This window comes from Notamacropus eugenii, chromosome 4 (genome assembly GCF_028372415.1).
Source record: "Notamacropus eugenii isolate mMacEug1 chromosome 4, mMacEug1.pri_v2, whole genome shotgun sequence".
Classification (NCBI taxonomy): domain Eukaryota; kingdom Metazoa; phylum Chordata; class Mammalia; order Diprotodontia; family Macropodidae; genus Notamacropus; species Notamacropus eugenii.
In genome coordinates, this window is record NC_092875.1 from 121116539 (window position 1) to 121142229 (window position 25691).

At 37.9% G+C, this 25691-nt stretch overlaps 1 protein-coding gene and 1 long non-coding RNA gene across 6 annotated transcripts in view; one reads left to right on the top strand and one right to left on the bottom strand.

Annotated features, from left to right (window-relative positions):
• Positions 1 to 12830, bottom strand: part of LOC140500546 (uncharacterized) — a 76530-nt gene extending 63700 nt beyond the window's left edge. Inside the window, exon 1 of the long non-coding RNA XR_011965784.1 lies at positions 12718 to 12830. This is a non-coding gene — a long non-coding RNA (uncharacterized lncRNA). The remainder of the gene's footprint in view (positions 1 to 12717) is intronic.
• The window catches only part of ZHX1 (zinc fingers and homeoboxes 1), a 34822-nt gene continuing 21640 nt past the window's right edge, over positions 12510 to 25691 (top strand). For 4 of the 5 annotated variants that reach the window (XR_011965780.1, XM_072603160.1, XM_072603163.1 and 1 more), the window contains exons 1-2: positions 12510 to 12642; positions 18726 to 18842. The gene's annotated coding sequence lies outside the window, so the exon portion shown is untranslated. The remainder of the gene's footprint in view (positions 12643 to 18725; positions 18843 to 25691) is intronic. The other variant, XM_072603161.1, reaches the window with a different exon arrangement.

Below are 25691 nucleotides of genomic sequence, written 5' to 3' on the forward strand. Positions count from 1 at the left end.
AAAAAAAAAAAAAGCTAGACCTGAGAAGATTAAGTACAAGCATAGTTTATCACTGACAAATTAAACAAATTATATTTTTCAGTGTTAAATGCCCCACATGAAGAGAGTTAAAATTATTTAGTTAGAAAACAAGAGGGGCAGCCCAGATACAGTCTACCAATTTGCTAAGCATTCATGTGTATTAGACAGTTTTTCATTTTAACCTGACAGATGGTGAGTGCATGTTTTGAGAATCTGCAAAAAAAAAACCCCAAAAACCAACAAAATTTGAAAAGTACGAGATACACTCATTACATTTGGACCAAACCATCAATCAACAAGCATTTATTAAACTAAATGTGTTTTGTTTTATTGTTTCATCTGTAACAGAACTGGAAATTGGCACTTCTTCCAAAATGTATAGTTTTACAGGGCTGCCTAAGGCACCAAGAGGTTGTAATTTGTCTATGGTCCCGTTGAAAATGTGTCAGGGACAGGACCTGATCCTAAGTCTTCCTGCCTTGAAGCCAGCCCTCTCTCCACCATGGCAGGCTGTTTCTCTGAATGAAGCCTCTAAAGTGGAAAGGCAATGGGCTACCTTTAAGGCAATGGGCAATGGGCAATGGGTCTCACGCTGACCCAACACTCACTTCTTTAATACCATAATGGGGCGTCTTAGTCCCTTTCACCTCACTCATTTTACAGTTTCTTGTCATGGTTAACCTCTTTTGTTCTTTCATTCCTGGTAGATTGCTGCATTCTCTTTTCATTACATTTTCTTAAGGGGGAAAAATGAGAAAGCTGAATTCTTTTGGTTTTGCATTTTGAGTGAGCAAAGGTTGGGAGATGAAATCCCTACATGAAAACAGTTGCTGTGTCAATGACTGCTCTCTGGCTCTGATTCAGAGAAAAGCACTTAACATGCAGTGTGAGGGCGCTTGGAGTACTTCTACCTTCAGACAGCACTTTTGTTTAAGTGCTCTGAATGTACGTGATTAAAACAGTTAATGGATCAAAGAAAGTTCAAAATGATATCCTGGACATGTAGGCATTGTGAGAGAGCGAGTATTGGTTTAAAGGCCTGTTGTGAAACTTCTGCTGGTTTGAAGACTGACTAGAGGGTGGGGGAAGGTTCATTGGCATAGATAATGTATTCACAAAATAATTTGGAATCTGATTACGGGTGATGAATCTTAATTATGGCTGTTTACTGTGGTGAATATTTAGGAAAATCATGCAGTTTAAAAATGACAAGGCTCACGCTTTCACATCAGCTATTTAGGAAAGAAAATAAGTACCACCCTATGTAAATACCCTGTAACTACCCTGTAATTCCAGTTACGTATTTTAGATGGAGAACCCTGTCTTGCCTGCCTGGTGTCTTCTTTTTAAGGTTATTATTTTTAAGCCTATTTTTCCACCTCATGGTGGGGGGAATGTAAATTAGATCCTGCTTGCTAATTCTCAGGTTCCTTCTTCATCTTCCCCCCACAGATGTCATATAAAGGATAATCACTCAGATCCTGCCTAACAAAAATGGCTACCCAGTAAGAAGCTTCCTGAACATTTTTAAACAGAGTAATCTTGCAGAAAGAGAAGAGACAAAAGGTAGATGGGGCACATAGGAATGTGATTTCTTTCAACTTAAAAAAATTATTTTTCAATTAATAAGCCCAGATTTTTTTCTCTCCCACCTACCCCTGATTTGAAAGAGAGAAGAAAAGAAAAACAAAAGCCTTGTGGTAAATTGCATGATCAAGCAAAGCAAATTCCTATGTTAGCCAAAAATGTATGTCTCATTCTACATCTTGAATCCACCATTTCTCTGTCAGGATATCCATAGATAGATCATTATCAGTCCTCTGACAATAGGATGTTTGCTTTGAATTTGCTTGGCTTCTACACTAGTCCCCTAGCAAACTCATCATTAAGAAATCTCATCATCTTGCAAGATCCTTCAGGCTTGTTACTCTCAGTTCATTGATACTCTCTCTTCTTCTGATTGCATGGGTTAATTGTAGAAACCACATTTAGTTAAGAAGGTTTCAAAGACGAATGCGGAATTTGTGCCAGAACTTGAAGAATGTACTGGATTTTAGCAGTATTTTGGTTTTGGCAGTATTAGCAGTATAGTTATTATGCACACACTCCATTTCCCCTGTTGGAATGTTAGCTCCTTATAGTCAGGGACCATATCTTATGCATCTTTATCTTCAGTGACTAATACAAGGCTGTACATATGAAAGACATTCAACATATATTTGCCGGATTTACTTCTAGAGAATGGTTACTACCATAAATAGTGCCTGAAGCATTGAGATTGATTAAAATGGGGCACAAAGAGATGAGTGGGATCTCCCTTTATGAGCTCTCTGAATTAAAAACCATGGGGGATTCCAAGCATAGAGTGGTCATCAATGGTACTGTCCTGATTTTCATCAGATAGGCAAGGCAGATTTGGAAAATGAGTTGACAATTTGTGGAGGAATAGTGCTATGTATATGTGTGTGTGTGTATATTTCTGAGGAGTACTAGTATAGTGTGAGGATCAAATAAGATAATATTTGTCAAAAGTGTTTAGCAGAGTGCCTGGTACATTGGAGTCACTATACAATGTATATAAAAATACATAATATATTTATACATACACATATGTATATATATATAAAATATTTAATAGTGAGGGGATTTGGAGAAACAGGCAATATGCTACAGTAATTGTTAAACTATAAATTTGTACAATATGTTTTAATGTAATATGCACTGAGTTACAACATTGGTTCACTATTTATATAGGCTACTGTATTGATAATGCAGTTTTGCTTATTGTTAATGTAATTTTGCTTCTTAATGGGAAGATCTTTCCCATCCATTAATAGGCCCGTGTGTCCTGCTTAAATTCCATGGAAGCCTTGGTCACATGAGTCTAAGTCACATAGAACAGGAAGGGGTAGAGCAGGAAGGGTGAAACAGGAAGAGGCAGAGCTAGAGCAGAGCTGAGAGGAAGTTAAGAGAGCAATCAGAGCTGGGAAAGGCAGCTGGCTAGTGTGAGTGAGAGAGCTTGTTTGTGATTTTGTTTAAGGGAGACTGTTTGTTATTTGTTTATGGGAGCTGATTTGTGGAAAGCCTAAGAGAGGGAAGGCTTGGGGATGGTGTTGCCCTTTGCATTGTTATTGTGTATAGATTTCTTTGTCACTACGATGGGTTTGGCTTTCTGGTGCTGGGATTTGGCTTTCTGATATCTGAATAAATGTTTTGGTTCTGCCTTCCACATGGGGAGTTTGTTGTATTTCACAACTCAGAATTGCACCAACATATTCATGGCTGCCATAGGTGCTGTGTATATCGTGTTGGTGCTACAGCTACTAATTTTTTAAACACCTTGAGAAGAAATGGGATACAATGGAAAGAGGACATCTAACTTAAGAATTTGGGGACTTGAATTCAACTTCCAGATCTGCCACTTCTTTCCTGTGTGATTTTAGTTGTTATTTAAACTTTGTGGCCCTCACTTTACTCATCTGCAACATGAAACAGTCCTTTTCAGCTCTAAATCTATGTAATAATATAATCCCATCATCACTAATGAGCCAATGGATCTGTGATCATATTGATGTGAAAATCCCCACTAATAATGCATATTACATCCCATCCATGCTTGCCCATCAGGTGCAAATATTATCCATGTCTCCCTATAAAATCAACCATTAGGCAGGCAGAGCTAAGATGGTACAGTAAAGGCAGGAATTCACCTGAGTTCTCCCCCAAACTCCTCTAAATACCTTTCTAAAATGATTCTAAACAAATTCTAGAGCAGCAGAACCCACAAAAAGATGAAGAGAAACAAATTTCCAGCCCAAGATGACTTGGAGGGTCAGCAGGAAAGATCTGTTGTACCTCAGTGAAAGTGGAGCACAGTCTAGCACAGGCCACTCCAGCATAACCCCAGCCACAGCAAACCAGGAGCAGATCTTGGGAAAAACTGATTTAGCAGCAGAAGCAGCAGTGGCAATGGCTGCTTTTGGAGCTCTCATCCCACAGATGGCAAGGGGTTGAACAACTGGTCAGAAGGAGATGCAGAGTTCTGTTTACTAATACTGAGGCAGGATTCTCTTGCTTTGTCCATACTCAGATCTGGGTTGTAGTCCTGGGTAGCAGTACCAGGACAAGGGGGAGCACTAGTACAGCAGGGTTAGTGGCCACAGTGTGTGTGTGTGTGGGGGGGGGGGGGGGGCTCCTCACAGTTCCAAGGAAGAAGAATACTTGTGGTCACTCACAGAAGAGGAGAATAGTAAATACCTCTCATTAGATTATAATACCTTGGAAGAACTAAAAACTTATAGGTCCCTAGAAATATCTCTGAAAACAGCAACACAAAACCTGTGGAGCTTGGGACAGTGCACCTATCCTGGAAGCAGAGCCCTACTTTAACTAAGAGTTAAAAGTCAAGTAATAGGCTGGGGAAATGAGCAAACAATGAAAAATCCTCTGACTATAGAAAGTTACTATGATGACAAGGAAGATCAAAACACATATTCAGAAGAAGAAGACAACAACACCAAAGCTCCCATATCCAAAGCCTCCAAGAAAAATATGAATTGACCTCAGGCCATGGAAGAGCTCAAAAAGGATTTTGAAAATCAAGTAAGAGAAGTAGAGGAAAAATTGGGAAGGGAAAAGATAGTGATGCAGGAAAGTCATGAGAAAAGAGTCAATATCTTGCTAAAAGGGACACAAAGAAATACTAAAGAAAATAACATCTTAAAAAACAGACTAGGCCAAATGGTAAAAAGAGTTCCCAAAAACCAATGAGGAACAGAATGCCTTAAAAAAACAGAACTGACCAAATGGAAAACAAGGTCCAAAAGCTCACTGAAGAAAATAATTCTTTAAAAATTAGAATGGAACAAATGAAAGCTAATGACTTTGTGAGAAATCAGGAAACAATAAAACAAAATCAAAAGAATGAAAAAATAGAGGTCAGTGTGAAATATCTCATTGGAAAAACAACTGATGTGGAGAATAGATCCAGGAAAGATAATTTTAAAATTATCTTGAAATAAGATAATTTAAAAATTACCTGAAAGCCATGAATAAAAGAGGAACCTAGATGTCATCTTTCAAGAAAATATCAAGAAAAACTGCCCTGATATTCTAGAACCAGAGGGCAAAATAAAAATTGAAAGAATCCACTGATCACCCTGTGAAAGAGATCCCAAACCCCAGGAATATTATAGCCAAATTCCAGAACTTTCAGGCCAAGGAGAAAATAATGCAAGCAGCCAGAAAGAAACAATTCAAGTATCATGGAGTCAGGAAAACACAAGATTAAGTAGCTTCTACATTGAAGGATCAAAGGGCTTAGAATATTATATTCAGGAGGGCAAAGGAGCTAGAATTACAACCAAGAATCATCTACTGAGCAAAGCAGTATAATCACTCAGGGAGAAAAAAATGGGCATTCATTGGACATTTTTTGATGAAAAGACCAGAGCAGAATAGAAAATTTTACTTTCAAACACAAGACTCAAGAGAAGCATAAAAAGGTAAACAGGAAAGCAAAATCATAAGGGACTTAATAAGTTTAAACTGTTTACATTCCTACATAGGAGGATGATATTTGTAACTCATAAACCTTTGTCATTATTAGGGTAGTTAGAAGGAGTATATATAGACAGAGGGTACAGGTGTGAGTTGAATATGAAGGAATCATATCTAAAAATAAAATTAAGGGATAAGAGAGGAATATACTGGGATAAGGAAAGAGAGAGGTAGAATGGGATAAATTATATCACATAAAAGAGGCAAGAAAAAGTTTTTACAGTGGAAGGGAAGGGGGGGGAAAGAGGTTAAAGGCAGATGAGTGAAACTTTCTTTCATAGAATTGACTCAAAATGGGAATAACATACACATACAATTGGGTATAGAAATCTATCTTATCCTACAGGAAATTTAGAGAGGAAGGGGATAAGAGAAGGGAGGGGGGATAGAAGGAAGGGAAGATTGAGGGGAGGAGGTAGTCAGAGGCAAAACACTTTTGAGGAGGGACAGGGTAAAAGGAGAGAGAGAATAGAATAAATGGGGAGGGGCAATAGGATGGAGAGAAATATAGTTTGTAACTATGAAAAAAATGTGAAGCAATTTTCTCAGATAAAGGCCTCATTTCTCAAACATATAGGGAACTGAGTCAAATTTATAAAAATAAGAGCCATTCCCCAATTGATAAATGATCAAAAGATATAATTTATAGATGAAGTAATCAAAGCTATCTATAGCCATATAAAAATACTCTTACTCACTATTGATTGGAGATATGCAAATTAAAACAATTCTGAAGTATCATACTTATTAGATTGGCTTATAGGGCAAAAAAGGTAAGTGTCCCACGTTGGGGAACATACGGGGAAAATGAGATCTTAATGCATTGTTGGTATAGTTGTGAATGGATTCAACCATTCTGTAGAGCAATTTGGAACTATGCATAAAGAGCTATAAAACCATGCATACCCTTTGATCTAGCAATACCACTACTAGGTCTGTATCTGAAATAAAAAACAAAAAGGAAAAGGACCTATATGTACAAAAATATTTGTAGTAACTCTTTTCTGGGATAAAGAACTAGAAATTGAGGGGATGCCCATCAATTGAGGAATGCCTGAACAAGTTGTGGCATCTGGTTATGATGGAATACTACTGTACTAAAAGAAATGGTGAGCAGGATGCTCTCAGAAAAACTTAGAAAGACTTGCATGGGCTGATGCAAAGTGAAATGTATTGTGTACAAAGTAACAGCAATATTGTAAGATGATCAGCTGTGAATGACTTAGCTCTTCTCAGTAATACAATGATCCAAGACAGCTCTGAAGGACTTGTGATGAAAAATGCTATCTATCCCCAGAGGAAGAACTGATGGTGTCTGAATACAGATCAAAGCATATTTTTTAAAAAGTAATTAGCGCAATCAATGAGGACTTAAGTAAACAGTAGAAAAACAGGGACTCCTTCAACTCCTACAGTGTAGCAGAAACCTCTGGGTATGATACGATGTAACAGAATTGGCTTTCAAACACTTGTACCGGAGCAAACCCATCTTACAAAAGTAACTATAAAATACTATTTACAAAATACAGACTTAAACAATTGGATAAATTCTAATTATACACGTGAGCACCTTGACAATATAGTAAAAATTATGATAGTAATTTTAAAAAATCAACCATTAGGGTCTGCCTAATATGTTAAGGACTTTACTCACATTCTCTTGACCTGGAGCAGATATTCTGTCTACTGATAATATCTTTGATATACCATGAGAGTGGGCCATCTTTGTGATTATATATTTTAGTGATGGCATTAATTATACTACTTTTCCTATGTAATTAATTCCTCATTAGTAATGTAGTAATTAGTAACGTAGTCTTCTCATTCTCCCTATGTACTTCTCTTTCCCGTTTAGGTAATCCTCAGCTTCATCATTGTGGAAGCTATGGTATTCCATGCAGTGTCACAATTAGAAGGATATTAATATCAGAAAGAGGAGCCTTTAATTCAGAGAGAAACTTGGATACATTCAAAAAACTGTGATTTCTCAAAGACAATTCATCCCTCTCTCCTTATTCTGGGCCCAGCTCACTATCTACTTTCAGTGTCTGTCCAAAGATGTATGTGTTGATTGATGAACTCTATGGACTGTCCATATAACTCTATTTCATAATATGGAAAATTAGAGTTCTATGTCCACTTGGTTTTTCCAGTATGGAAAAGCTTATGAATCTCATTAAGCAGCTTCTGCATGTTCTGGGACCCAATGCAATCAGCATAATGTCATCTATAAATCATCTGCAGAACGTCATTGCCTATAGAAAATCCTTCTGCAATCTTGACTCTGCATTGGCTATCCTCCATAACAGTTTTTGAGAAACGTCTCATTGCTTTATGCCTTAATAATCAAATGATCATGGAACAAAGTTATCTCTGTCCTTTCAACAGCAGCTGGTGACGTGATGGATAGGGCTCTAGTTCTAAGTCAGGAAGACCTGAGTTCAAAGACAAGTTCATACATTTACTATTTGTGTGACTCTGGGCAAATCACTTATCTCTGTTTGTCCCAGTTTCCTCAACTGTAAAATGGGGATAATAATAACACCTAATTCACAAGCAGGTAATAATACTTTATTTTCATAGGTACATAATAATGACACCTCTTCTTCTCCTGTGATGATCAATAAGATAATATTTGTAAAAAGGGCTTAGCACAGTACCTGATAGATAGTAGTCACTACATAAATGCTGTTTCCCTTCCCCACCTTACTCTCCCCTTCCCTCCCCTCCCTTTACCCCTTCCAAACAATCTTATATGATTTTGACATTTTGACATATGCATGGGAGATACCTTATTGGAGGAAAGCTTTTTAGGAAGAATTTGGCTTTTGTAACTCGTTCTCTTCTTTTCCCACTAAGGGGAGGCCCCCTGCTCTTGACCCAGGTACATAAACTAGGTTGATTCCTGAAGGTATACATTCCTCTGAGTTGCTAAAGCACTTAGAGTGTCTGAAATTTCACTAATGATCTCTGCAACATATAGGACATTCCAAGTGGTGATCCAGACAAAAAAATTTCAAATGGCCCTCATAGCACATAGGACACTTCAAATTTTCCCTTTCAACCCTTTCAACACAAAATAATACAAATCTAAGTCCAAACTAACCCTTCACTAGGACAAGCAGGTTAGCTTAAAAGGAAAATTAATTCAGAAAAGTCTTGTAGAGTTAGCAGGCTCTCAAAAAGGAATTAATTACTTGGAGTGAGTTACTTGGGATGTCAATATCAGCAAGGGACACATATACTATTTGCCCTTCAGTCCATAAAGATGTCAGACAATCTCTAGTCACATTAAAGCATACGTTTCCAAAGCTGGCTATACCAGCCTCAAGGGGTTACTGAAACAATGGGGGTTTATGGTAGTAGCCTCAGGTGCAATTGGGGGGGTTGAATAAAAATAAGGGGGTGGTAGAAGCATAAGGAAAGAAAAGAAGAAAATTTTGAAAAACTGTACATTTCACCTATTGTGTAACAGAATTAAAGTCATAGTGATTACATTATTTCCCAAAAAAACATAAAATGCAAGTTATATATGATCAGTGATCAAGTCCGATGACAGGTTTTAGCAAGCAAGTGTTGGCAGGCAAGCATGTTGAGCATTGCTGGGAAGTCCAGCACCCATCGGGAGGAACATGTAATGACTTGTTTTACAATACAGTACCGTATGGCCACATGATGCAATACTGTGTCATCAAAATTTTAGTGCAGGAAAAAACCCACAACTTTACAATAATTATTAAATTTAAGATGTCATTTTAAAAAATTATATTTTTTGAAATGATACAATTTTATTTGAAAGTTAAAGGGTTAGAGAAAGTAGATTTCTAGAGAGGTGCTAAGTAAATTTTTTTCTTTGAAAAGGAAGTGATAGGCCAAATAAGTTTGGGAAGCTTTTCACTAAAGCAAATCTTCCTCATAATCATCTTCACCACTAAAGAAGAAGAACAGGCTATAAACAGCAACAAGACTGCTTTTTAAAACTTATTGAATGATCTCTTGTCACTAGTTAGCACCAAGCACAGTGTTTAGTTCTGGTTTTGTAGTCTCTGAAAACTTGTCTGTTTTCTATATTAAAATATACTAAAGTCATATGACCAGATATCTCTTCTATAATGGGTCTCTATGACCTTAGGTAAGTCATATTTATCTCTTTGGGCCTCAGTTTCTTATATCTGTAAAATGTTGTTTGTCTATCCAAATATGGATTATTTGTGTCTGATCTGTGGTAGAGCCTTTCAAACTTGTATCGGTCTGATAAGCCACAGTTGGACAACCTATGCCTTAACCTGGACATAGTGATATCACTTTGGTCCTTTTCTAGCATGAAGAACAACAATCAACCAAGGAGGGGGTATGGTTTTAACCAGTAGTTATATGTAAAAATTTCTAGACTCTCCCAATGTGCCAATCTGCTGATTAAAATTCCTTACTTTTGTAGCCACGCAGCTGTTGAATTCAGACATATTTACAATTTTTACAAATGAGTTGATTTTAATAAAAACAAGTTACTCTGAAGCATGATCTGAAACCAGATTTATGTGGGCTGGCACAATCTGCTATGCTAAACATATATTCATATTGCTTGGGTCTGTAACAGCCAGTTTTTTTGAGTAGTGATTATGACAGTCTTGACTTGTGCCAACATACCAAAAAATTGGCAATCGGTTTAAGATGCTAATCTCAATGTGATTTTTATGGACAGTCCCTAGGGAAGGAGAACCAGTTATCGCTCCAGTCCCTGTGGTTTGGCACTGGAATCATGAAGGCTGACACTGGGCTGCAGAAGAAAAGGGATCACTAACTGAGGCTAAAATGAAAAAACAAAAAATCGGAGGCTTAGTCATTCCATCGTTCTAAGCGTATTATCACTGAGGAAAATTTGCTTCTCTTCCTTCTACCTTTATATTGTTTCTTTGTTATTTCTTTACCTCTTCCAGGCTGCCCTCTTCATCCATTCAACAAGCATTTAGGTGTCTACTATGTATAGCCAGGTGCTGTACTAGGTACTAAAGATATAAAAACAAATGAAATTGTCCCTGCCCTCATGGAGCATACAATTCATTGGAGGAAAGTCAAGGCAACAAGCACTTATTAAATACCTAATTATGGAGTAGTGCTAAGTACTGGAAAGGCTGTATACTACAATACCATATCTATGGTCTATGATCACATAGACTGAAGAATTTTTCCAATAATGCAGACTGTCAATCCCTTCATGCTTACTTATTCTTTGTGACTGTGGTCCATTTTCTCCAACTAACAATGTTCACACTGAAAAACAAATGCAAAATTCATATGAAGTAAATACAATATAATAGCAGGGGGAGTTTCCTAGCTCCTGGGGAGGGGGATTAGAAAAGGCTTCTGATAAGAAGTGGCACTGGAGAAAAACCCTGAAGAAAATACCTGGATAACTATGTGAAGAGTGTGATGCGGTTTGGGACCAGAGCAAAGCTGGCTTATATCTGTTATGTATGCAACTTCAGTATACAAAAAAGAAAAGGAATCTAACCTGCCATTGAAACAGAACCATCTTGGTAGAGTGGAATAAGCACAGGCTCTGACTTCGGAGGTCTTTGGTTTAAACCTGCTTCTAGTGCTAACTGCTTGATGAAGGAAAACTTCTTAATCACCCTGGCCTCAGTTTCCTTATCTGTAAAATGAGGGGATTGAAAGAGATGACTTCTGAGGTCCCTCTCAGCTGTAGAGCTTCACGATCTTACCACCTTACCACCCCTAATTACCGCCAGCCTCATTTTACAGATACTGGAATCAATTTCCAATGAATTCTCAATGACTTGCCGAACGTCACAAAGACACAACAATTTAGCAGGAGTGGTGACCTCTGAGCAGCTGACCTTAACGTGTGCTGCTAACTCGAGGGTCTATAAGGGTTTAAGAGGAAAACAATGATCATAAAGAACTCTGCTGGAATGGAAATCATCCAGTAACTTGGCAAGTAAACGTGAACAACGATCCTGCAGTCCTGCCATCTTTTGGGGGTGGGCTGTGAGCTTCCCCTGTCAGTCTCTCAGCAAACTTCGGAGGGCTCAGGGGAACGAGAGCGGCTGGCAGAGGTGAGGAGAGCTTGGGCAGACTGAACCTAAAGAAAAAACCAACCCAACACCAGGAGGACAGCCCCGGCGGTACCCGAGTGCGCACCGTCCCCTTCCACCAAAGTGAATGGGAGAGCTGCCGGGGTGCGAGGCGCGCGTGTGTTGCACGTGTGTGCCTCGCACCGGCCGTCTCTGGAGGACCCCTTGCTTCATACACGTTTCAGGGGCAGGGAGAGAGTTTTTAACTATGGCAATTCAGATTTCCCTTCCCTCCTCTGAGGAAGCAATTGAAGAATCGAATTGACTTGTGTTGTTCTTTGTGGGGTGGAACGCTATTGGCTGCGAAATCGGGGAGCGGATTTGCGCCTCCGTACTACTTGGCGGGAAGGGGAGAACTACGAGGCCCCGAGAGGTGGCAAAAAGCAGCGTGAGGGACTGGGAAATTGAATGGAACACGTGGGGACGGGGGCGTGGCCGATGGGCTCGATGACGCGGTGACGCAAGAGGAGGCGGGACTTGCATTGACAGGGGGGCGGGGCTTGCTCCTCCTGCGGTGTGTCAAACAGTCGGGCGCAGCGCTCCCCCAGCAGAGCCCCCGGCTGGACTGGGTGTGCGGAGCGGAGTGGGGGGCGCGCGCGGCGCGCGGGTCCTCCCTCGGGCCGCCAGCCCGCATCCCTGCGCGCGCTTGCGCGCCGCGTCTCGAGCCCCAGGACCACGAACTCGGTGCCCCCCTCCTTCCCCGTGCCCCCTCCCGTCGGGGGCCGCGGGGACGCCCGGGCTGGCGGGGCCCCGGGAGTATGTGAGGTCCTGCTCTGGCCCGCAGAATGGTTCCGGGTTTAGAGTTCACAGGTCAGAGTTGAGTCCCTGAAAAGTGCAGCTGGTTTGAAATGCAAGATGGCGGCGGCGGCGGGGCCGTGAGGAGAGCCCGAGCCCCTGGCGGCGGCGGCGGCGGCGGCGGCGGCTACGGCGGGGGACCAGGGCACCGAGGCGGCGGCGGCCCCTCCAGGTAGCGGCGCTCGGGCGGAGGGCGAGGGCCGCCCGCTCACCCGGCCCCGGGGCAATAGCCATTCTTACTACTCACCCCTTGGGGCTGCCGGGGGCTCCGGGAAGGGGAGAGAGAACCAGCGTCCTCGTAGCTAGCGGGAGGAGGCTCGAGGCCGGGCCGCCCGGGACTGGGGGCGGGGAGGGCGGAGCGAACAGGGCCTCCTTCTCTCCCCGGGGGTGATGGGAAGGATCGTGAGGGGAGGACGGAGATTCCTGCCCTCTCCCGGAGGGCGAGGAGACCGAGCCTCTTTCCCTCCCTCCCCTGGGGTGATGGGGATGGAGCCTTCTCCTCTCTGCGGGGGTGACAGGAGGAGGGGAGAGCAGGACACGGGCTCCTGCCCTCCCTGGGGATGCTGGGGAGTCTGAAGGGCAGGACGCTGAAGGGGGGGTGTGGGGAAGTACCCAGCCTCCTCACGCCCCGGGGAGAAGGGGAGGGAAGGGCAGCATTGCGAGGATGGAGAGGGACGGGGCACGGCAGAAGCCCCATCCTCCAGGGTGCGGTGGGGTCCCACAGATGGGAGACTGGAGGGCTTGAGGTCCTGTCAGGACCTGTGTCAGAGTACTTCAGCCCTTCTTACAGCAGGCATGGGCACACCGCTTCTCCGGTGGCTTCTCTAGGAGACAGCGTGTATTTGGTGAGGGAGCGGTGCCAGATGCCCAAGTGGTCAGGGCGGCGATGGACGGGGAGCAGGGCAGCGTTAACAGGGCTGTAAACTGCCCTTGTGTCCCCTCCAGACACCCCAGGTTTGCTCTTTGGGGAGGGGCGTGACGGCGGAGGATGCAGTGTGAGGAGTTGTGTGAGAAATGAAATGCTCCCTGTCAGGGAGGAGCTACTTAGAGTGAAATGTATCTTTGGGTAAATATCAGGGTTAGGAACCCTGAAATTCCCTGGAAGAAGGTCTCAGTTGGGGCCAAGAAAGGAGGAGGAGACGAGCAGTGGGTGGCTTATTTCTTTGTGGAGAAAGAAGCTTCCTGCAGACAACCTCAGGGATGGTTGATATGTTTGGTGTTTTTAGACCTGTTTGGTACGGTTTTGTGTTTTCTCCCCTTCTCACTTCCTGCTCAAATCCACTGATAGTGTTACATTATGTCCAGGAGAATGAGATGTCTTTTTTCCAAGAGAATTATTCACAAACTGTTTGGCTGGAGGTGAGGATGAGTGGATGTTGAACGATAGTGGTAATAGATTAATCCAGACATTTGATTTCTCAAAGAGTAATTGTGTCACTGATGTTAAACTAAAGAATTGTATATGGGCTGTCAAAGACAATTATAAGTTAATGAAATGAAAAAGAAAGGGCATTCAAACTGATTTCTTCACTCCATGTTCTGTTCTCTTTCTCCCTGCCTTTCCAGGGTTAAGTAAATGTGTATATAAAACAAGAATTAAATTTTATGAATCCTTTAAATATAAAATACTATTTCATTCATCAGTTTCTTTTCTATGTCAGCAGTCTCTCACCAAATGCTTTAAGGAATGAAGCTAAAGAATCAATAGCTAATGCCAGCTGTGATTCATGCAGATTTCTTAAGCTGTTCTCCAATTACGGGAGCTTTTAAGTTCTTACGTTAAAAGTATCTTTATAAATTTCAATTATTATTATGGAACAATCCATAATTGCAGAGTTTTCAAAAAAAACATTGTGAGTGTGTTCTGTTCTTCAGTTTTGGAAAGGTTCATATATCTCTAGTTTAATATTCGGTTCTTAATAGATTAAGATGGGCAGACCCAGGAGCAGCACCATTGCCAGATGGTATGAAAATATGCTAATACGGAAAATGCAAATGTGATTGTGGTGGGGAACACTCATTAGTAGATTTCTTCCTGTTGCAGCTGAACTTTATCATTTCATTAGATTTGGGGGCCAATTATTCTAATGTATTAATAATGGAACAATTATTTTATATTTAACATTTTCATTGAAAAGTAAAAGATATATACATTCAAAATGGAGAGAGTTTCAGTTTTAGTAGCATAATAGTTCACAAGTGATGGATTGTATTGGGTGTTTCTCTCTTTTATTACATATTTTAACATGTGAAAGCAAAGTGTTTTAATGTTTTATGTTTTTATACTGTATTAGTATAAAAAGGAGAAACAGAGGAATAATGTTTATTATAAGTAAAGTTTAGAATAAGTGCTCTACTCAAACAGTAGTGCTGGTACATTCTTTTTCTCTATTAGTAAACTAATCACTTACCACATTAATACCACAATAAATGTTTCAGGGTTTATTGGAAATTTGGAATAAAATACTTTACTTGAATTTGGGAAGTGCTGAAAATTTTAGGCTAAAGTGGTGAGTCTGTTTTAAAAGCTAGTTTTTCATGATTAGCACAAGCTTCATTTCAGTATTAGAAGCATCTTCTTCAGCACTCTTTGTAGTAAGAGTGCTTCACTGTTATTGTTGAGCTTCTGATTTTTCTTAAAATCATAAAGTCAGTATACAATTTTATGTCAGAATTTTTGCAAATTGCATGTCATTGTTAAGAGTATTCTATGAGACTTCAAATAAGAGTAGATATTTCTGTAAGATTATTAATAGATGTTTTCTTGTGATTGTTGGTTTAGTTATATTTACATATGCAATCATGAACACTTAGGTTTACATAACTAACGCAACTGATTTAATAGGATAGAAACAGAATTTTTCCTGGAGATTTCCATATTTTATAGCTAATTATTTGAAAAATAAATAGGTATCAATTTGTATGTGATTGCTTTTTTGTTTTTTAGGGAAATGTTATCTCAGTAGCATTTTGTCTATTTTACAGTATGACTGAGGGAATAAAATCAGTTTTGTAAAACTCAAATATCCTAAATCAGGCTCTGTAGAAAAAAAAAAAGCAGTGTTCAGTGCCTCTGGACTAATGTGACTTGGAAAAGAACTCTGTATAAGCCAGCTGACACTGAATTTTATCCTAGGCAGTCAAATGAATTATTGAAAGTTATCTTACACAGAAGCAGTGATATTCATAGTTTTGAATATATTTAATTTCAAATTGCTTAAAGGATGGCATGATAAATAATTCTAAGCCTTTCAAAATCAAGAAAACAGTATTATTTGGGGGAAAATATTGCAGTTGTATGTTCTTATACTATGATAGATTTGCACTTGTCTTGAAAATCATTAATGTTTTAACATGTTTATTAAAGTTTGGCACCAGAACATTTCCTATGTGGCATTTTTGTTCTCTCTTTTTTTTCTCCTGTGGTTTTTCCACCTCAACTTTTGGTGACTGGGACAAGGGATTGTGGGATGGTACTGTTGTCTCTAAATACTTTTCTTGTCTCTGTGTATTTTGCTCCTTCCCAGATGTACTCCTTTGAAGTTCTTTGTATAACCCAACAGGCCCTCTTAAAAGTTTGTGGAAAATGTGACCCATACCTAAACAAAGCCATAATAAAAAATAAAAAATTCAGAACATTTTCTCCTCATTATTGTTGATATTCATATGAGATTTCTTGTTAGTTTTGTGAAATGACACTTAAAAAGTTGTAGAGAAAATATGCATTTCAAGAAAAAGCCTGAAGAAGGGAGTACAGAATAACTCTTCTGTCTTTCACTGAGAAAATAATTATCCATTAGTCTCTAGTTGTTAACATTGACTGGGTGTAATATTGTATGGTAATAACATGAAATGAAAAACAAAATTTGTTTTACCACTGATTCATTTATGTATGGTACTTATTTTCAGCAAACTTAAGAAGTCTCTTTTTTGGGTTATTCAGAGAACTTTTCAACTCATTCTATCAACACTCTGGAAATCTCAGATTTCCAGAATCAATGTAACCTTAATTTAGTAGGTTAAATAGCATGATCTATAACATCCATTATAGTTCTGAAATGCTGTTCATGTAAATGGGAACGGTGCAGTTAATTCCTATACTTAAAATTCATCTATTAGATGTCAGTAACATTCCATTTTTTAGTTTTTTTAAACACTTTCTCAAGTGTATTAAAAAGATGACTAAAATTTTAGAAATCTTAAAGCAGCTTTTAAAAATTTACTTTGGTAATTTAGAAGATGTTCCAGAATGCATTATTGATGCTAGTTTTAGGAATCAATGTAATATCAGATAGGTCTGATCATTTTTATCATCTAAAGTATTAAAGTACTCAAAAAAACTGAACAAAACCAACATTTTGAACCAGTGGAAACATCCGTATAAATTCACCCCAGCATCTTCCCCTGTTTTTAATTATTCTCTTGTTGTGTGAAGCATTTTGCAAATGCTGTGCAATTTGAAAACATAATCTAATAGACCACTGATTTTCTACAATATCAATTATTCATTTTGGAACACATTTAAAATTTGGCAACTCTTGCCATCAATATCTCTAGTTCATATCCTGTTGAAGGCTAAAGAGTAACAGCAAGAAAGTATCAAATGGAATCTGTAGAATTAAAAAACATTCCATAGACAAAAATGTAATCCACTGAACCTACCAGGAAATGCTGTTTATTTTCTCCTGAGTGTAACACAATTCTTTTTTTTAAATTTAATTAATTTATTTGTTTTCAGTTTTCAACAATCACTTCCATAAGTCTTAAATTTTCTTCCTCTCCCTTTCTCCTCCTTCCTTGAGACGGTATGCAATCTTAGATGGGTCCTACACATACATTCTTATTAAACACATTTTCATATTAGTCATGGTGCAACATAATTCTTAATTGTTAGTATTAAATGCTGTTCAGAATGATATATAGTAAGAACTATGAATAGAATTGTCATTATATGACTTGAAAAAAAGTCATATAGACTTGTTTGCTATATCTGAGGAAGCTCCCTGACAAGCACAAATTATGTGTCTTGGAGAATTATCTTGCTATATGATAGACCTCTGACTTACATATGAAAAACAAATCCAATTTTATATACACTTTAAAATATGATTTTTAATTACTGTGAGGGTGAGAAAATAATTTGAAATATTATATTCCTCTGAAATCTTAAATACTCTGGTTTATACATCATATTTTTGGAAAAAATCTTTTCCTTTTCTGAGAAAAAAGTTCCAATTTATTAGATGGAATGATGATAATGCTCATCCAACAAATATTTGGATGCTTCGTTTTAAGGTATGATCATCATAAAGCCATTTGCTACTAGTTTTCTAGCAGAAATAAATAGGTGGTTTCCTTAAGACTGTCACCATCTGCCATTGGACGAGATATCACTGGGTACCACTGGTTTCCTGTTTAATTTGGACTGTTGGCTTATGTGATTTAGCACTAATAAAAACGACTGCAACAACAACTTAACTTTAAAATAATCCACACTGGTGTGTTATGGTAAGAATATTGGCTTGTTTAAATACACACACTTCCAAAATCATAATCTAAACATACTGTATCCAATTTTAGCAAAGATTCATAGGATCATAGCGTTTAGAAACTTTGGAGATAATCTAGTTTTTTGGATCATAGCTTTTAGAAACTTTGGAGATAATCTAGTTTTTTGGATCATAGTTTTTAGAAACAGTGGAGGATAATCTAATTTTTTACTTATGAGGAGACAGATTCAGAGAAGCTAAGGCCAAACAGGTAAAAAGAAGCAGGATTAGGATTTGAACCCAGTTCCAGTGATTCCAAATCCAATGTTTTCCCATTACACCAAAGTTATTGTTAAATTTTAAAATTCTACCCAGATTTTTAAAAAGTTAATCTTTGCATCTTAATTTCCAAAATTATACTACACAAATAACATGTAACAAGCAAGTTTGAAAACGACTGCTTAACTACAAGAATATTCACATTATGGAAACTGCATCATAATAGACATTTTATTTGGTGGCTTTACATCACTTTATTATATAATCTTATAAATTTGTAAACAGTGTGTACCTATTATTCTGTTAGTTTTGGCCTTGTAGGTAATTATTCTGATGTTTTTCATGAGGAAATTTAAAAGGTCTGTTTCTTTTTAGCAAAAGCCTGGACCTCTCCTGTAAAGTTTTGCTAACTTCTGTATATAACTTACATGAATGAAAAACACACTTGAAATATATCAGGACCTAACTGTCTTTATTCTTTTTGTAGGAAAAGGTGCATGGCTAATTTGGCGTTTGTAGTTAGTAATGGCTTGAGCTAAACTCTTCTAACTGGAAGGCATTCCCTACTTCTTCAAAGGATAGAGTACTGGAGAAAATATGGCAAGTATGTGTTCCTTGGTTTTGGAATGGGAATGTTAGATATTTATATACTTAATTTATAGCCTAAGGAGATTAATACTGTAGGTGATCAAATCTTTCAAAGTTCTCAGAGCTGGTATGTAATTAAAGCTTTATTTAAAAAGTATTTTCATAACTTTAAAAGCAATGAAGGTACTGGTTACTTGATTTTAAAATAAACTATTATTTCAAAATACACTTAAAATATGTCATACTATTAATATCTTGATGCAAATATAAATTGCTGTAATCAAATTTTACTGTGATTACTTGTGCTTACTCATTAAGAACACTTTTAAAGTAAACAGCGGGAGAGAGAGTTCCTCAAAATATATACCCTGATAGCAAGAGATTAAGCTAAAGCTTGTTGTTGTTTTGTTTCTCTTACAGTTACCTAAATCAAAATATTTAATAAAACATGTAAGTTTTTAAAAAAATAAATTTCAAAATAATTTTTTGTATTACATATTATCAGAATTTGACTTAATCTGTTAATTCACTAACTTCTTTAGGAGATATTGGTTAATCAGCCATTATAAACAATGTTATTTAGTATATTTACAAAATACTTTAATTCAGCTCCTAAAACTACAATGATTTAGCAAACATTTTTTAGGTTCCTATAACATATAAGACAGGAATTTGTTTAGTGGTATATTAAAGATCTGCTTTCATCTTTTCCCTAAAATGAAAAAGAGTTTTACCTTGTTTGACTTTATTGATACTGATAACTTTTAACTTGAAAGTAATTAAACTTTATGACCCCTGGTAAAGTATGTAAATGTTATGCTTTGGAATTTAGGAATTACTAACGCATAGGCAAGTGGTTTCTTTGCACTTTTGCAGATAATCTGAGTCAGACCTGGGATACTATATATATATATATATATATATATATATATATATATATATATATATATATATTTATATATATATATTTTTGTGGTAGACTTAACTCACCTTCTTGAAAGAAGCAGGAAAATTTTATTTTTATCACAAATTTTGCAGTAACACTCAAACATACCACAATTTTTAATTTGATACTTTCTAATAATGGTAAGGATTTTCACTCTAGGACTAATATTTCACCATATACACTTATTACTGTAGTAATGTTGGATATATGTGTAGTTAGAAATATATGTTTCTAACTTTACATTTCTAGCCACATGTTTACCTAAATACACATATGTGTAAATATATACATACATGTGTCAACTTGATCATATGTTAGAAAAATGGTATGTTAGAGATAATAGTTCCCCTGAAGGAAGAGTTCAGAGAGTCCAGCAGTAGTTCTGCCTTTCTTCTACTTTCCCATTATCATTTAAAGAAATTATTAGGGTCAGCTTCCCAGTATTGTAGGATTAGGGGCAATACTTGTGCAGCGTAGGACAGTATAGCAGGCACCAAGTTTTTGCTGAAGCAGTGGTTTTACTGGGGATATGATTGCTGCATTTTCAACAAAGAATGGTTGGGGTCAGACAAGGCAAGATCAGTTTTATAGGAACTATGAGTTATTATAGCTGATAAACTGAATTTCCATACTGAGGATCCATAGGCCATTCTTAGGTACATTCATGGCCTTGGATCATTTATGCTTCTGTTAATACTCCAAAGCTGTATTAGCAGTGAAGTCTGGGCATCGTCCTCTAGTTTCTGTGGGTCTCCATTGGTTGTCATATTTTATGCAGATACTGAAAATTGGAGACATTTATTAGGTATGGCCAAGATTCTTAGTGGGCTCCCATTTGTGCTTGTCCAGTGCATAACCTTTCTAAGTACTAGAGGCGTCCCTGTCAGTCCTGCCCTAACCATTAGTCATTACTGGAGAGGAGAGCATGGCATGGGGAAGGGGTTGTTAGAGAACTAAATCCAAAGCAGTGATTGGAAGAAAACTAGGTAGATACATATCTCTATCTCTGTCTTTGACAGAGACATAAAGGTTGTCCTTTATGCCTGAAATGTTCTGCCCTCTCATAAGAGCTCCTTAGTTTTCCTGCTTTACTTTATGACTCATTTTTTGTAGGGGGTGGAGGGGGGGTTCTCCTGCTGCTCATGCCTTCCCTTTTAAGATTACCTTTATATATTCTGTACATATGTTTATGTATCTAAACGTTCACATATTTTTCCATTAGAATATATGCTTCTTGAGAGTGGATTTTGCTTTTGCTTTTGCCTGTATATCCCTAGAAGTTATCACAGTTGCTGGCACACAGGTAACAAATGCTTGTTGTCTGACTGCCTGATTGACTGAGAGACATTGTTAGGGATTCAAAAGACCCTCAAATTCACTACTTCCTTTATACTGAAGAACCAAGTGTGCCTGACTTCTCTCTTAGGGGAGGGTTAGTAAGCAGAGGGGTTTCAGGTCAATAGCCAGACTTGATTACCATTTTGCAGGGATTTACTTGGGATTGGATGGTGGCTGGTGGTGAATGCAGCAGCTAGGATAGTTTATATATCTGACTGAGCAGCTTTTAACTCTTTTATACTGCTTGTATGGTGATGGGAAGGGTTAGAAAAGCCAAGGATAGAATTCTGTTGATGTGTTCTGAGTGGAAGTGGTGAAGGTGTTAAAGCAGAATTTTTTAAATTAATTCTTAAGACAGGCCAGTCATTTGATGTTAACTAAAGTAATGGAAATCTGATTCTCTTCCATTTGGCCACTGCTCTGGGCATAATACACAGGAGAAAAAGTGGCTCTTGGCATGCAGTATGGACAAGAGTGTTGACCAAAATTGGGAAATTAGTTGCATTTAAACATAAGGTAAATGGGTAGGCCATTTACCAGAAGCTAGGTTCTTTCAGAGAGAAACTTTTGTACTGTCTCCAGGTAGGTAGGTAGGAGGGGGCATATGGCACAGGCAAGGAAATAGATTATTTTTGTCAAAATATCCACTGCTACAGTGTAACGATGTCCTATCCCTGGGATCAGTCTAGGTTTGTAATGAAGAAAGGGGCTACTAAGGACTAAGGTCACAGTATTATACTGAGGGATTGCAACACTCCTTTAATCTTTCTAAAGCAGTCCTTGGCCTGGATATAGGTTGCACAAATCTGATTTTAGTGACTTACATGATACTAGACACAGAACCACAAAAAAACAATCCTACATTTTCCCATGTGACTGACTGCTTTGCACAACAGAAATCACCACCTGTTTTGCTCAGTGAGGCACATACAAGTGGGATGCATTTGCAGAAAAAGGGGGTAGTTTGATATGAAGGAAAAGAGAACTTAATTTGGAATCTGAGGACCTGGTTTCAAATTGTGGTCCTCAGTTTCTCCAGATATAATACAGTGATGTTGCAAGACTCTTAAGATGCTTTCCAATACTATGATCTCAGATGGATTCCCCTTTTGAGGAGGGAGTTAGGTCTTTTGCATGATGAGATCAGGTATATCTGGATGAAATTACCCCATTAATGTAGTATAATACTACATTATTACTGTGGTAGGATGAGTACAGTGTTTTTGATCCTTTGGATTGTTTGGGTTAGGGGCTTTTACTTAAGGGCCCCCAAACATGGGTTCTTGTGACAAGATATTAGTTTAAGATATCTATTGCCCTGAGTTATAACTCTTGAGAGAAAAAATAGACCTACAGGATCAGTTGATGATTGAATTTTGGAACTGACTCGGTACTTCACTGAATTATGGTTAGAAGGTAGATCTGAACTACTTGAATGATTACACAAAGAAAGTAGTGATTAATGGATCAATGTGAACCTAGAGGGATATCTTTCATGGGGTGCCTTGAGGACTTATCTTTGACTTTGTAATGTTCAACTTATTATTTTTTAGCAAGCATTTATTGAGGAGTTACTGTTGTGTGCTGGGTATTATGCTAAGCACTGGGAATGCAAAGAAAAGCAGAAGATATTTTCTGCCTTCAGGGAGCTCCCATTTTAATGAGAGATACAACATGCAAACATTTTCATACATACAAATTATATGTGGAGTAGATAGAAAGTGACCTTCAGGGGAAGGCAGCCTAGAAAAGTCCTTCTAAAGAAGGTAAGATTTGAAGTTAGTCTTGAAGGTAGACATGGAAGCATGCCACAAAGTGGAGGTGAGGAGATGGAGAGCATTTCAGATATGGGGGATAGCCTGTAAAAGGCATGAAAATGGGAGATGGATTATTTATGCAAGAAATAGCAAGTAGGCCAGTGCAGTTGGATTATACATTTTTTTAAACTCTTGTATCTCTCTGTTTACTGCTCATTCCATTTCCAGATAGCTTTAAATGTTAATCAGTCTCATCCTTTTATCAAACACAATACCTAATTTCTACAGTTTCCACCCAGTGCTCCTAGTGCTGCCCTCTGAGGCCAAGAAGAACATATCTAAACCTGTCAAGTCTACATGAATACTTTGCAGATATCCCTTCACTTGCTCCCTGCCCAGGTCTTCTAGTCTTCAGGCCAAATACACATTTTGTTCTAGTTTTTTTTTTTCTTAGGTTACAGGAGTAGAGATGGCATGCCTCTAAAATTTTCTGGGAGAGGGGTAACATACTAGATCTGCAAAGATCTTCACAAACTAAAATGGTGGACTGAATCTAATGACATGAATTTAATAGGGATAAATGTATAAAGTCTACACTTGGATTAGGAAAATGACTGCATTAAATATAAAATGGGTGAGGTACAAGGTGGATAACAGTTCATGTGAAAAAGATTTCTGTGTTAGTAGACTCTACTCAATATGTTATCAGTGTGAAATGGCAGCCAAAAAAATTAAAATGAGTGCAGATTACATATTAATAGAGACATAATATTCAGAACAAAAGAAATATAGTACCCTTCTACTCTCTACTGGTTAGACACTTTGGAGTATGATGTCCAATTCTGGGTTATACAGTTAGTAAATGGGGATTAGTAAATTAGTAAAAGGGATTCAAATTCAGGTCTTCTGAGTTCCAAGTCCTCTGTTTTTTAAAAAAAATAATATTTGGGATTTTTTTTTAATCTCTTTGAGGTATTGGCCTAATAGTAGTACTGTTAAGTCAAAGTCAACTACTGTTTAATGACTTTAGGAGGCCTGTGCCAAAATTGCTTTCCAGAATGGCTGGGCCAGTTCACAACTCCACCCACAGTGTATTAATGTACACTGAAGCCTTTCCAACAACTGTCATTTTCTTTTTTATCATCTTTGCCAATCTGATAGTTGTGAGACAAAAACCTGTTTTAATGGGCCTTTCTCAGCTTGTTAGTGACTTGGAATTTTTTTTTCTAATGACTATTGATAGCTCAAATTTCTTCCTCCGAAAACTGTCTCTTTATATTATTTGACCTTTTATCTATTGAGGAATTGCTCTTTTTCTTATATATTTGAATCAGTTCCTTAAGTGTCCAAGATATCAGACAAACTTTCTTCGGAGATTTTTCCCAATTAACTGTTTCCTTTCTAATTTTAAAGGCATTGATTTTTTTTGGGGGGGGGGGTGTTTTGTGTAATCATATTTGTCCATTTTATCTTCTGCATCATTTGGATCTACTTTGTACTATTAAATATTTTTATCAGTGACTTGGATAAAGGCCTGGATGGCATGCTTATTAAGCAGATAGCCCCAAGCTGAGGGGATAGTTAGCACAGCAGATAACAGAAAAGATTCAAAAAGACCTTGACTAGCTGAAACATTTGACTGAATCTAATAAGATGAAATTCATTTGGAATAAATGTAAAACTTTGCTTTTGGATATTAAAAATAACAGCTTCACTATGCAGGATGGGAAAGGTGTGGCTAGAGCAGTACAAAGAAAGAGCTGTAAGTTTTAGTTGACTGGAAGCTCACCAAGTGAGAAATGTCATATGGCATCTAAAAAGCTATTTTGATTTTGAAATGCATTAAGAAAGGTTCAGTTTCCAGGAATGAGGAGGTGATAGGTACTCTTGCTATTTGGCTTGATCTGATCTCATCTAAAGTATCAATTTTAGCCTCACAGTTTGAGGATATTGATAAGCTAGAGACCAGGGGAGGAAAACCAGTATAGTGAAATGGCCCTTAGTCTTTGTTCCTTGGAACAGAGGATATTTATCTTGGAGAAGAGAAAACTTAGGAAGACCATAACGGTTAACAACCATATGTGAAAGGCTGTTGTATAAAGGAAGGATTTGACTTGTTATGTTTGATCCCAGAGGGCAGAACCAAGAACAGATGTTAAAATGTTACATTAGCAAAGTTGGACTTGATTTCAGAGAAAACTTCTTAACAGTTAGAGGTGACCCAAAAAAGAACGAGTTATCTTGACAAATGGTGGGTGATTCTTCCTTAGAAGACTTGAAACAAAGGATGGATTATTAGATATATTATCATGAGATTTCATTTTGGGGTATGGTTTGGACCATTGGCTTGTTAGCTGCAAGCTCTCAACTTTAAAACTATTATCCTGTGATCTTGATGTACAGTGTCCTTTGAATGAGGTGTACTCTTTCTAGTAATAAGTCATATTCTAGTAATAGCCTGTATAGTTTCAAGCATACCTAATGAGGTTATACTTACCTCTTCACATTTAAATCTATTTTTTATGTGAATAGAGCTATATAGTATGTTGACATCTGAGGTATCATTGTTTGATTAACATCATCATTTCCATGTAAATTACTGGTATTTCTATTTCATACTTACTGCTGTCTGGTATCTGGTTTATTAGTAATTTATATCTGAGTATGTTTTTCCCTTCTTTTTCTGAGTCTCTTTTAATTTAAAACTTTAATCAGATTATCCAGTCTCTAGGCCCTTGTTAGATATATACAATTCCTGGTCATTTTTGTATCTTATGTCATGATCCTAAAAGTGAAATCCTGTTTTATTAATACCACATCCTAG